General features: G+C 40.1%; 1 protein-coding gene across 3 annotated transcripts in view; it reads left to right on the forward strand.

Moving 5' to 3' along the window:
* The first annotated feature begins 1805 nt into the window (after window positions 1-1805).
* PKIB (cAMP-dependent protein kinase inhibitor beta) overlaps window positions 1806-12201 on the forward strand; it is an 86752-nt gene continuing 76356 nt past the window's right edge. For 2 of the 3 annotated variants that reach the window (XM_005280185.5, XM_005280186.5), the window contains exon 1: window positions 1806-2211. The gene's annotated coding sequence lies outside the window, so the exon portion shown is untranslated. Of the gene's footprint in view, window positions 2212-2469; window positions 2768-12201 lie in introns of those variants that run through there. The other variant, XM_065588472.1, reaches the window with a different exon arrangement.

Genomic DNA, 12201 nt, shown 5'->3' on the forward strand with positions numbered 1-12201 from the left:
AATGGAAGCTGCACTCGGGTTTTCGCCTACAGCCTCAAATAAGACAGCTAGCCCAGGTTGAAAGTGTTATTAAAAGTGGGTGAGTGAGTTTTGTGTGTGTGTATTGTTGGGGGAGGGGAGGGAAGCAGTTGGGGTAACAGGAGTTAAGTGCCCAAGTTAACTCCACAGTGAAGAGACACCCTAAATACTGGCCCAGCCTATCCTTGCTTAGTTTATGTGATCACAACACAAGGTGTTACAATTTATGCTAGGTATGGAGGGAAATGTAGTGTTGTACCTAGTACAATAAGGTTAAGAATTCTAGGATCATCCTAGTATTTAAAATACCAGGTCACTTCAGAAAAGGGTAAAAGGTAAATTCTGAATACTGTTGAATTCTGCTGGTTTTTGGTCTCAAACCCCAAACTTTAGCAAAACAGAACACACACACACACACTCTTGACATGTTCTGGAGTGTGAACATTGCAAGAATGCAGATCAAGCACATCAGTCTTGCTGGACCAGTGCCTACAAAATTCATGGTGTGAATAGAGAACAAGTTAATTGCTCCTACTGTACCTGGATCTAAATAGACAGAGGAATACATCAGAAAAATCTGTATCCCATGCAATGAGTTTCTCAAAGCTGTCTAGGGGGACTTTGATACACATCTTCCATTAATATGTTTAAAATTAATGGAAGATGAGTCTAAATCCCCTAGACTGTTTTGAAAATCTAAGTCAAGAGCTGATCAGCTAAACTCTCATGTCATCCACATCTGCTTAGACAAGTTCAATTGGCATGAAATTTGGTTGTATGGAGAAAGATCAAGATGTGAGGATCTCCATTATTAAGATTTCACTGAAACATGATTAATTAGATATAGGTTTTATTTGATGTTAAAGGATGGCTGTAATTGCTGTCTATCTGGGGGAGGGAGGAGATATGGGGTTTAAGTGAAAAAATAATCTACACTTTGGTGGAAGCAGGTGGGTCCATATTTGGACTTTTCAAGTTCTTGTGTATCAGGATGTACTAGAGGCTAGATTTTCATAGTACATGTAGTAGACTGTGCAGGTTTGTGGCCAAAAAAAAAAAAAAAAAAAAAAAAAGGTTGGGTCTGGCAACATCTACATGCCAGTTATTTGTGTTTTGCTTTGCTCATGTAGCAGAATGTGTTGAAGTTTCTGATCATGTAGGATCCAGGAGATGTACTATTGGTTTTGATTGGCCAATATCCTCCCGATTGTACAAAGACTGTGGAATTTAGTGAACTGAAATTAAAAAGGAGAGGGATCCAAGTAACAGGTATATTTTCTCAGTGCTATTGGGTGGAGATGCACCAGGGTCATCATTTTCCCACTAATGCAAGGTGCAGCGGTATTTGTGTTCTTTAATAACGTATTGTACACTTTGTGTTGTGGAAGGGGGCAAAAATTGATCCAGGTTTTTATGGTGCTTTTTTTGTCTATATCCGAGTCAGGTGTGTGTGTGTGTGTGTGTGTGTGTGTGTGTTAGGAATGGCTAAACTTATTCTCTATTCATGCCATGGAATTTGGGGTGCGAGGGCCAAAAATTGGACGGCTCAGGCAGGATCCCTGGGTCAGATCCATTTGTGTGTGTGTGTGTGGCACATGCTCCAGGTTGCCTGCGGGTCCAGCTCTTTACCTTTTCCTGGTCTCTTTAATCTCTACCTTCTAGAGTTTCCCATTGTCACCTAGAAGCACAGGAATTCAAAAATTCCAGCAACAGCCCCTTTCATCCAGCCCCGCCCCTAATCAGCCTGGGATTTAATAACACACTGGGGGTGGGACGGAGAGGGCAGATTGAAGGAAACTGTCAGAGCAGACAGGAAAGTCCCGGACCGATGGCTGCTGCCACCTCTTGATACATGCTGTATGGGTACGGCCTGTGTTCTGACTTCGCCGCTGTCTCAAGGGTTAAGGGGAGGGTATATAATTCACTCGCCCGGGCGCTAACTGGAGCGCTTTCGTGGGATCTTCAGAGGGAGAGAGGGTGCATCCCCGTAACTCCCTCCCTCCGCGTCGATGCTCATTTCTCCAGCTGGCACAGGAGTGTGAGCTGCTCCTCCCTGATTGTTAGCTGCGCGGTGCCCTCCTTGGACTGGAAAGGCTGCAAGCCTGAGGCTGTCAGTCAGGAAGGGGGCAAAGCAGGGAAACTTCGATCGCCGCTGGGAGCTCATCTGTGCGCCTCTGCTCCACCGAATGACTGGTGAGTACAGGGGCTTCTGCTTGGGACAAGCCAAAGTCCCCCAGTTTTTAAGGTCTGCTGCGTGGTGGGCTCAGATTTGCATTTAGCGCGCCCTTAAAACCCACCACCACAGTCTGTTATCACCTGGTGCCGTGTAACTGAGCTTTCCCATCAGCTGAGCTGTTGGGAGTCGTGGATTTTTAAAAAAATACTTCGATTCTTCATAATCTTGCCCGCGGAGTGCTGAAATCCACCCCTGCCCGCCTGCCTCCTTAGCCGGTGATTTCAACGCAAATCCATATTTTTAGGCGCTCTGTTGCACAACTGGGGATGCCCTGGCGGCTCCCAGCGCGGGAGCGTCTCTCTCCTGCCGAGCGTGGCACTTTGGGTTCGTTGCCGGGCAGGTTTGTTAAATGCCAGCTGAAGAAAAGTCTCCCTGGGGCTGGGGGAAGTGCTGAAGTCCGGCGCAGCTGTGGCTCTCCGCACGGGATTGAAACGGGGAGCAATTAGAGCAGGCACTGAGCTCCTCCGGAGCTGGGGGGCAGATCCTTCCTTCCCTAGCCTGGAAGGTAGGCAGGTAAGTGCTGGGAAAGGACCCCGGGCGGGGGGTACTGTTGCCTGCTGGTGTGGTCCCAGATCGTGTTGTGCTACCGGATAATTTACATCGGGGGAGAGGACCTGACTCCCCTCCTCTCCCCCCATCGCTGATTAGATGCTTTCTGCTGATCCTGGAACGATGAAGAGAGGCTGAGAAGGAGCTCAGAGCAGTGCACTCTTCTGTTTACAGCCAGCCACATGTGCTTTCTGTTTGATTCTTTTCATTCGCATCTGCAAAAATCCCACAAACTCCGCTGCCAGGATTATTCTGTGGCCTAAATGTCATTTACGGGAATTATTCTCTTGGCTCTAAAACGTGCCCACGGACAGCTCCCTCCTCACGTTGAAATAACATTAAGATGTTCACACGTCTACATCAGGCTGACTCTGGGAGCTGAGACTGTATTTCCAATAGAACTTCCCACAGGCCTTAGAGTAGAAAAAGGGCACAACAGGTTTTTAGTCCGAATTGTTTCTTTATTCAAAAAAATCAATATCCTAAGTAGATACATTCTGTGACAAAGTGCTTTAAGGATGTATGTTGTATAGCCTTAGTTACCGTTAAAAAAAAAAATCTCTAAAAGCTGTAGTAAATGGGTGCAGCTCTTGGGTCAATAGCATACCCAGGAAATTAATACATATGTGTATGGAAATTGAGAGCACAGGAAACAATGGTTTGAAAGAAAGTGTTACAGTTTTCAGACTCAGACTCTCTATCCTGTCACTAAAAAATGGATTTTCCAGACAACTGATTATTGGCTAAATCCATCATGGTTCACAGATCATTGAATCAAAAGATTGCAACAGTTATTACCATCTTTTCAGCAGCAGTTAGGCACTAGCACACATGTAGGCTGGGTTCATATAATTAAAATTTCTCTTGAAAGGTGGCATGAAAAAAGTTACCCTTCAAGCACTGGGGAAGGGTGACTCAGTTGGTTCTAAAATAGGGCTGATGGTTCAGTGTTTAGGGGGCTAGCTAGGGACTCTGAATACCTGGGTTCAAGGCACCCTAGACTTTCTAGGTGACTTTGGGCAAGTCACTTATTTAGAGTCTCTTTGTGCTTCAGTGCCCCATTAGTAAAGTAGGGCTAACAGTCTTTTCCTATCTGAGGAAGGGTGCTGTGAGGCTATATTCATTAAAGGTTTTGAGGTGCTCAGATATTAGATTAATAAGGGTCATAAGTACCTTGGATTCTTTCTCAATCAGATATAATAAATTTTCCCATGCAAAAATGGTCAAAAGTGCTCCAAAGCTATTATGTTCTAATCCTTTACCAAATTTAGTTTTGAAGTTAGTCAGTTTTCAGTTATGTAAATATGGGAAAGTAAACAAGAAGTATTATTTGTTATGCTTTATTTGAATATAATACAATAACATTAATTAAAATAAATCTCTGAACAGTAAATTTGAACCTGGAAGTCCAGAACTATTGTGTCATGAACAGTGATGCTATATAGATTAAATCAACATGCATTTTTTAAGCAAACAACAATTCTGGAAAATGGGATAAAATATATCTTAAAATATCAGCTATCTGTGATTGAAAGAGATTTCTTTATATCTTGGTCTGTTGATCAAGTAGAAAATGTTCAAATGCTAACATAAATTTCCTCTCCTTTCTAATGGTAACAAAGTAATTGCAGTAAGAGAAACTTTCCCTGGATCAGTTATGGTGTTTCCCCCCCCCCCCCCCCCCCCCCCCCGTGCAAATGTTTAAAACAACACCATCATTACCACCCTGGCTTCTGGACAGAAAACAAGAGTTTTTCTAAAAAGAAGGAATAAGAAAACATGCAAAATCCATTGATTCTTTTGGTCACCTAACATGAAACTGGCATGTAAATGAGCTACAATACACTGTATTGTATATCCAGTATCTATAGACACATTCAGTTCCCATAGATTTATTTTAAAATATAATAATAAAAATAATAGACCTTGGTAATTCTAAGAAGGTTTTAACTCTTACAGATGGTCAGGAATTTTTCAACAAAGTATTTTTTGTCAGAAATGCTGATTTGTGGAAACTGCAACTTTTTGTGAAAACAGAAGGTTTCTCAGCTCTACAATTGAAATTCTGGTAAAAAGCAGAGAGAGAGAGAGAAGCTCCTACTCACCTGGGAGACACACATTTGAGTCCTATTCCAAATGAGCCTGAGCATGGACTTAAACCTGGATCTTCTACATCCTAGATGTGTGACCTAATCACTGGGCTATTAAGTATCTGTCTCTTTTGTGTGAGTGGTTGTTTTTGTGAAAAATTTCAAAAGGTCTAGGTTTCATTCCAATGCAGAATGAAAGATGTTGAAACCTCAAAATTTTCATGAAACAGAATTTTTATTTTTCAGCCATCCCTACTAACTCAATTTTCAGTCTGTAGACTATACTAATTGTTCCAACAATCTGAGCAGAGAATAAAATGCCTTTTGGGTTTAGCAGTGTCAGTGTAAGAATATGAAGATCTGTGTATTGACTTGTTTATGTCTTCAAAGCTTTTAGCTGCTAAAAAAAAAATCTTGATGAAGTGTTTGAGCAGATCAGAAATCCCAAAAGCAGAGATAAAATAAGGACTATTTCTTGTTTACTTCTGTTCATTGCAGATACCTTGGGGTTCAAGCTGATCCAGTTTTTTTCATTTGAATTGCTAATATCCCTTTTGAAGTGGTGAAATAATTGACTACAGTGTCTGTCTATATTCTGTTGTTTATGAAATGCTGCATCGTAACTGATGAAAGCTTCTTTAAAAAACAAACAAACCTAAATTAAAACATTCCTAGAAAGATGCAAGTAATTTCCAAAAAACAATCCTTTAGTGCACCATAAGAATGAAAGTTTTAATCTTATGCTTTCTATTCCATGTAGGTTGGAATATGCATACCAATCCAGTTTAATTAAGTTTAATCATGTCATAGCAGTTACAAGTTCATGCAGGTTAGGCTTTTTCACTCCGATGTGCTATAAAAACAGAAATGATCTTTAAGAAATCCAGACAAACTCAAAGAAAGATATTGATGTGAACCATAGAATCCAAAGATAGAAAAGACTTGTTAGGTCGTCTAGTTATCTGCCTGTCAGTACAAAAATGTCCCCTATTGTCCATTTATTGATAGACTAGTATAATTATCTATTTCAAACAAGATTTGAACCCCACGTTTGGTTAATGAATCATTCATTAGCAAGTCTGATTTTCATAAATGTTTTTGCTCAGGGATAAGTTAGAAAAAGCAAAGGTATATGTATTCTTGTAATCTCTGCCCACAAGAGATGCTTCTCATAGTAGATGGTGGAGATGTTCAAAATATTATTATGCATGCTTTCTGTGCTCCTTGGGCATGGCTTGCCCTCAGTGGGACCCAAATACACCCAGGGACTCTGCAGGTCTCTCTGGGTTTGGCTTCTCCTTGATGGGACTCAAGGGCCCTGTTTGGCTCCTCTTGGCTGAGGCTCCTTGGGTATGAATCCTTGATGAGGGTGGATGGAGAAGGCAAAAAAATGACAGTAACCTCCCAACTCTCTCGCCCATGACACAATGAGCTGTCACAGAGTAGATTGTGAAGATCTTCCTAACTTGAACCTTCCCCCCTCCCTTTTTTTTTTACATGATTTGAGGAACAGTGAAATAGTTAATAATGTTAATTTTTAAAGTATTAGTATTGGGCAACAGAGTTAGCACCCATTGAAACGAACAGGGCAGATCACAGCTCTTAGACTTATTGTTTCAGTTTTTGCAAATGTAGGCAGAGATCATAGCATCAGTGAGATTCAGGTCATGTTTCTGAGACTCTCTCAGCTAGACATTTTTTTTTTTTTTAAAGTAAGCTTAGATTCTGGAGAACAAGAAGTCAGCATGAAATAAATGCAGGCATGCCCAAATGCCAGGTACTAAGCCCATTCTGGGCCCTACATGTACTATTCAAAAGTACATTGTTGTGCTCAACGATTTTCATCCTACAGAGTATTTGTGAACTGATTGCTTCTACTGTTTGCTGTTCAACACTGATGTTTTGTGAATGGTGGTATTCTATTCCCTGGATTATTAAAACCCTTGAAATGGGAGACCAACACCAAGCACAAAAAAATAAACAAACAAAATCCTTCCAGCACAAATATTTGGATAAATGAACATTTGTGCTAAAATTTGTGAAACTACTTGAATTTGTATTTTCATGAGTATGTGGTGGTTAGCAATGAGTATTTGGACAACTAATCAAATGGCCCTCCAAGGATCATAGCAAACCAAACATGACAATTTATTTGTGAACATTTTCACAAATCAATTTGCTTACGAAACACAGCTGGTCAAATAATGTTTGGTACAGTCTAGCTTTAAACAGATGAAGCAACCTCTCTTGAAGATTACTCAACAAGCTAATAGCTTTCTTTTAAAAATCTTTCCTGTTTAAGTTTTCCTTTTGTTAATTTCATCCCATCACTCCTAGTTATGCTACTTTTTTTATTATGCTCAATCTTCTCTTCCTTCGAATTCAGTGTCATCAAAGATTTGTAGAGTTTGGTTATTCCTCCTCTTCCCAGTAGTCATCTTAGCACTCCAGTTTGCCAGAATTATCTTAACAATGAGATTCCAAGAAATGAACACCATGTTCCATGTGCAGTTGTACCACAGGCTCACAGAGGGGGCCTATTACTTACTTGATTGATACTTCTATGGATGGGGGGCCAAAGTTGGACTAACTTTTTTGTTATCTCTTATTTACTGTGGTCAGAAAGTCAACATTCATAAATAGTTACTGCTCAGTGTTATTTATGAGAACATAACATTTCCCTATATTTTGAATAGGAAATAACTGTGGTATCTCATTTGCCACTGTGTAATAACTGCAGATAAATGTTGACTTTTAAAAGGTAATCCCTTTTATTTAGTCTCTACTATCATCATTTCTTTTATCATTACTGCCTTCCATACTTCCCCCTCCAAGTCAATACTTGTGTTTGGAGTATTTTTTGTCAGATGTATCCGCTTGGGTTTTTGAAAGCTGAATCTCATTTTGCAACACTGGAAGTATCCTCATTTGAAGTATGGATAACCCATAATTCTGAATAAGCATGCTTTAAATAACATTAAGATTTCTGTCATGATAATTGTAGTTGATAAAATAATACTTGGTTAGTCATTTTGCTGTGAGAATAATATATAAATAAAAACTAAATATTTCCCCTGTCATACTGTTTAAATATGAATATGTAGTACTATAGTAAAATGCAACAATGAATTCACACTACTCCTGGCTCTTTTGGGTAATGTTGATCACTAATTTGGCTTCAGAACCACTGAGGTCTGAGTATCACTGGGACAGTAAGTTCATTTGCTAATTTCTTTAATATAGTAGAATATGTATCATCTGAACTTGCCCTTTGTGTGTGTGTGTGTGTGTGTGTGTGTGTGTGTGTGAGAGAGAGAGAGAGAGAGAGAGAGATGAAAAATAGTTTACTATAGAATAGAGGCTATTTAAAAAAAAATATTGATCTGCACCAAAAGTGCATTAAGCTTTTCTTAACATGCATTAAAAATGATTTAAATATTAACATCTGTGTTTGTTCACTAAATACTCAAACTACCAGCTGTGCTTGTACAATAATTAAACTTGATCTTATTCTCCTTTGACACTAGTGTGACACTAATGAGGGGAGAATCAGGCCCACTTATTAAAACTATTTTGAGTGGACTATGAGAAGAATATCCATACACATAACCATTTGTTCTGTTTCATCTTCTTGTACTTAGATAGCTGTAGCCAAAATTTTTCCTCCTTTTTAACTAGTTGGATCTTCTGACAGTTGTCTGGTCAATTAGTACTGTACAGTACAGATACTCTGCATTCACTACTTAGAAGAAGGTATAAAAGAAGCAAGTCAATGTTTTTATGAACTAAAGCAGATATATGACTTCCTTTTAAATTAAGCATGAATGGATCTAAAAATGCATACATCAAGAGCAGATTCTGAAAATGGAACTCGGGCAGACTGATGCTAGCAAAGACATCCGAGTTCACCATCAATCAGGGTTGTTCCACCTAGCTTGTCAAACATGGTGAGTGCTGAGCATATGCAAAGGAAATGTCTCTGGATATGAGAGTATAATATATACACTACAGATCTTCCCTTGATGATCTCTTGGACACTTGTAATTCAGTACCAGATCATGCTACAAAGACACAACCCACAGCAGGGGGTGGCATGTTGTTGCATTACCTTGGGAGAATCCCAGGGAAGAAATCATGGCTCAGGGATCCACAATTCCCTCTCTGTTCCTCCCTTAATCCAGTGGGACAGTATTTGCTGCTTACCTGTGCCAAATCTCTGCCCTCTCTGTATCCCATCTCTGCTGGCCAGTGTATTGGGGATGCAGAGCCAAGGTGCCACTCCTTCCCTTCCCACTCCTTGCCCATCTGCTCCAGGAGTGAGGGGAGAGGAATAATGGGTACATAGCATCCGGTTTTGCCTAAGCATCCAGATCCAAGTCTGCACAGAGACATAAAGAGGGTTAATTTATGCCACCATATAGCCCTGCTAGAGTGCTATATCATTTTACATTATTTGTGAATTCAAATCATTTAGCATTGTTGATATGATGGAACTTATTAGATAAGATAAGGAACTGCATACTAAAAATGAAAATGTGTAAGATTGAAATCAAAGAGGAAGTAAATCTTAGTTTGCGTGCTGGGAACATAGGTTGTGGCTGTGGTGGAACACTTGAATGTGAATGAGTTTGAGACAGAGATATAAATATTTGCTGTGACATAATGAAAGTTCAGAAAAGGAAACCACTTATATGCTTGCTAGAAAGGTTTAATTTGGAATATATTTGTATATGAGTATATTCGTATACATTACAGAGAATACCTGATGATATGGTACTGAATGAACTTGTGATGACCATATTGCTTAAAAGGGATAAAGCCATGATTGAGTTATTCAGCTGATACTAAATGGGTGCCAATGAAATCTTTGTATCACACCATTATGAAATTCACCTCTCCGCATGGAGCCAATGCACCATTTAAGTCCAGCTTAAGCCCTCTTTGCTATCAGTATTATTCAGTCCTGTGGTAGGGAAATAGGGCCTGTGGATATTTAGGATTTCTTCACTAAATCATATCTGCTCGGACAGAATTGCAGCCTTTAGTAGCTGTGAGATATTTCATCCTCATTAATAAGTGTTTTATGACCCAGGAAAGGTTAACATTAAAATGAGCCTATAATTATAGTCTTCGTCCTTTGCAACAATCTAGCTTTGGTTCTTTGGCATATGTACTGTGCTGTCCACATATTATAAGCAATTAGTAAGTACAGGTAACAAGGCTGAATCGTACAGTCCGTGCTCAGCTAAAACTCCCACTGACGTCAATGGGAGTTTCCATTGAATAGGAATTGTGGGATTAGGTCTGTAACTATTTGGAGAACTTAAAATGTATGTTGTTGTGGAAAGGATTCCTATGTCCAGTGACTGCTCATAGTAGTTTAGAGCTGAGCAGGAAAGGCAGCAGGAGAAAGGGGGAAGAATCTATCTAGAAATTGGGCTTTTGATTGGGCATGCAGCTCTGAAAATAGTGTTTGGAACTCAGCTGGAGTTTCCTCAGTGGTACACAGTAAAGGCTGGATATTGCCTGGCAATATCTTAGGGATGTATTCATGCTCCCCCAGGGCTTAACCAGATGTGAAATAGCTTTGTACTGAGCTGGCAGATGGTATGATCAGATTTTAAACAATCTTATAGTAGTTCATTTTCATCCAGGATATAGCTGGTGTGTTGAGGGCTTCTCTGCTTTGTCTACACTTAAGTCAATGTAAGTTACACCAGTGGTTCTCAAAGCTGGTCCGCCACTTATTCAGGGAAAGCCCCCGGTGGGCCGGGCCAGTTTGTTTACCTGCCGCGTCCACAGGTTCGGCCGATCGTGGCTCCCACTGGCTGTGGTTTGCCTCTCCAGGCCAACGGGAGCTGTGGGAAGCAGCGTGGGCTGAGGGATGTGCTGGCCGCCCTACATAACTTAAGTTTACGTAGTTTACATTGACTTACCGCGGTGTCTATACTGCGCTATGCAGTGGGAGATGCTTTCCCGTCAACATAACTTCTGCCTCTCATTGAGCTGGATTACTGAAGTTGACAGAGTGCTCTCACATCTATTCATCGTGTCTTCACCTGATCTGCTAAATCGACCCTGCTAAATCGATTGCTGCAGCACCGATTTAGCGTGCAGTGAAGACAAGCCCTAAGCTAAACAATTTTGAGGCTGCCTTATAAACCTTCTGTGCCATTCTGGCTGGAGGAACAGCTCAGGGGTTGAGGAGTAAAATACACACTGATTATTGCTGTAAATAGTGCTGAATTTCTAACACCAATTCTTCCAGCAACTAATATATGACATATAGTGAAAGTCCTATTTGGTGGAAGAAATGCAACAAAAAAATAAGATGAGTATCTCCCAACACTGTTGTTGTTTGGGTTTCCTGTTTTGAGGGTTTACAGAAATTAATTTTTGTTACTTATATTTATTTAGTTTTATTCCTAGTGCCAACTATAATGTTAGTTCTCATTTTGAAAGCTATTTTGCCTGTGCAATTATTTTTGGGCACAATTATAAGAATTAGATATTAACATGTTCACTCCCACAAATCAGGTAGGCTGATAAAGCCTCTCACATTTTCTTTCAGTTAAATACAGTACAAAACGACACCTGTAAAATTAGAGGCTAAATTGAAGTACCGGAATATTTAAAAACGTAGCGTGTAATATTAGAAAGCAGTTCAGTACAGTTGCTAGAGTGAATAAGAGCAAGGACCACCTAAGTTCTATTCCTGGTTCATTATTTGGCCTTGGACAACTAGTCACTTATCCAGTCATATTGTCCCATATCCAGATTACTCCCATGTAGGGGGATGGAGGACATTGGTCCTTCTTGCGAGTTACTGTAAATAAATGTACTGTACTTGTGCCTGCAAATCTGTGGATTGGTGTTTATCTGAATTTATTTAAAAACAAAATAATATTTTGTTGCACTACATTTTAGTTTTTGGATCTGCTAAATAAAAGAACCAAAAATAATTGGAACCAAAAGAAACTGTGTCATCTGTAATTTGCAGGAACTACTCAGAGTAAGCCTGCCCACTTTTTAGCCTGCCCGCTCTTCTCTCCTCAGGTCCTACATATAGATTGAACATCTACTGAAGCTGAGTTGGCACCTAAGATTAGCTATTTATTGCATCTCCAGGAGCCCTTGTTAGACCTTGGAACATAACTCCATTCCTGAAGCAGAGTCTCGGGATGACGACTAGAGTCCACAATCCTGGAACTCTGGCTCTTCCATTACCAATTTTTTCTCTGTAAAACATGATGGATTTTTCTCCAGAGAAGATCCAGTTTGCTGGAGTATAAATTCAGTGCCAGTCCT

This window comes from Chrysemys picta, chromosome 3 (assembly GCF_011386835.1).
Source record: "Chrysemys picta bellii isolate R12L10 chromosome 3, ASM1138683v2, whole genome shotgun sequence".
In the NCBI taxonomy this organism is placed as follows: domain Eukaryota; kingdom Metazoa; phylum Chordata; order Testudines; family Emydidae; genus Chrysemys; species Chrysemys picta.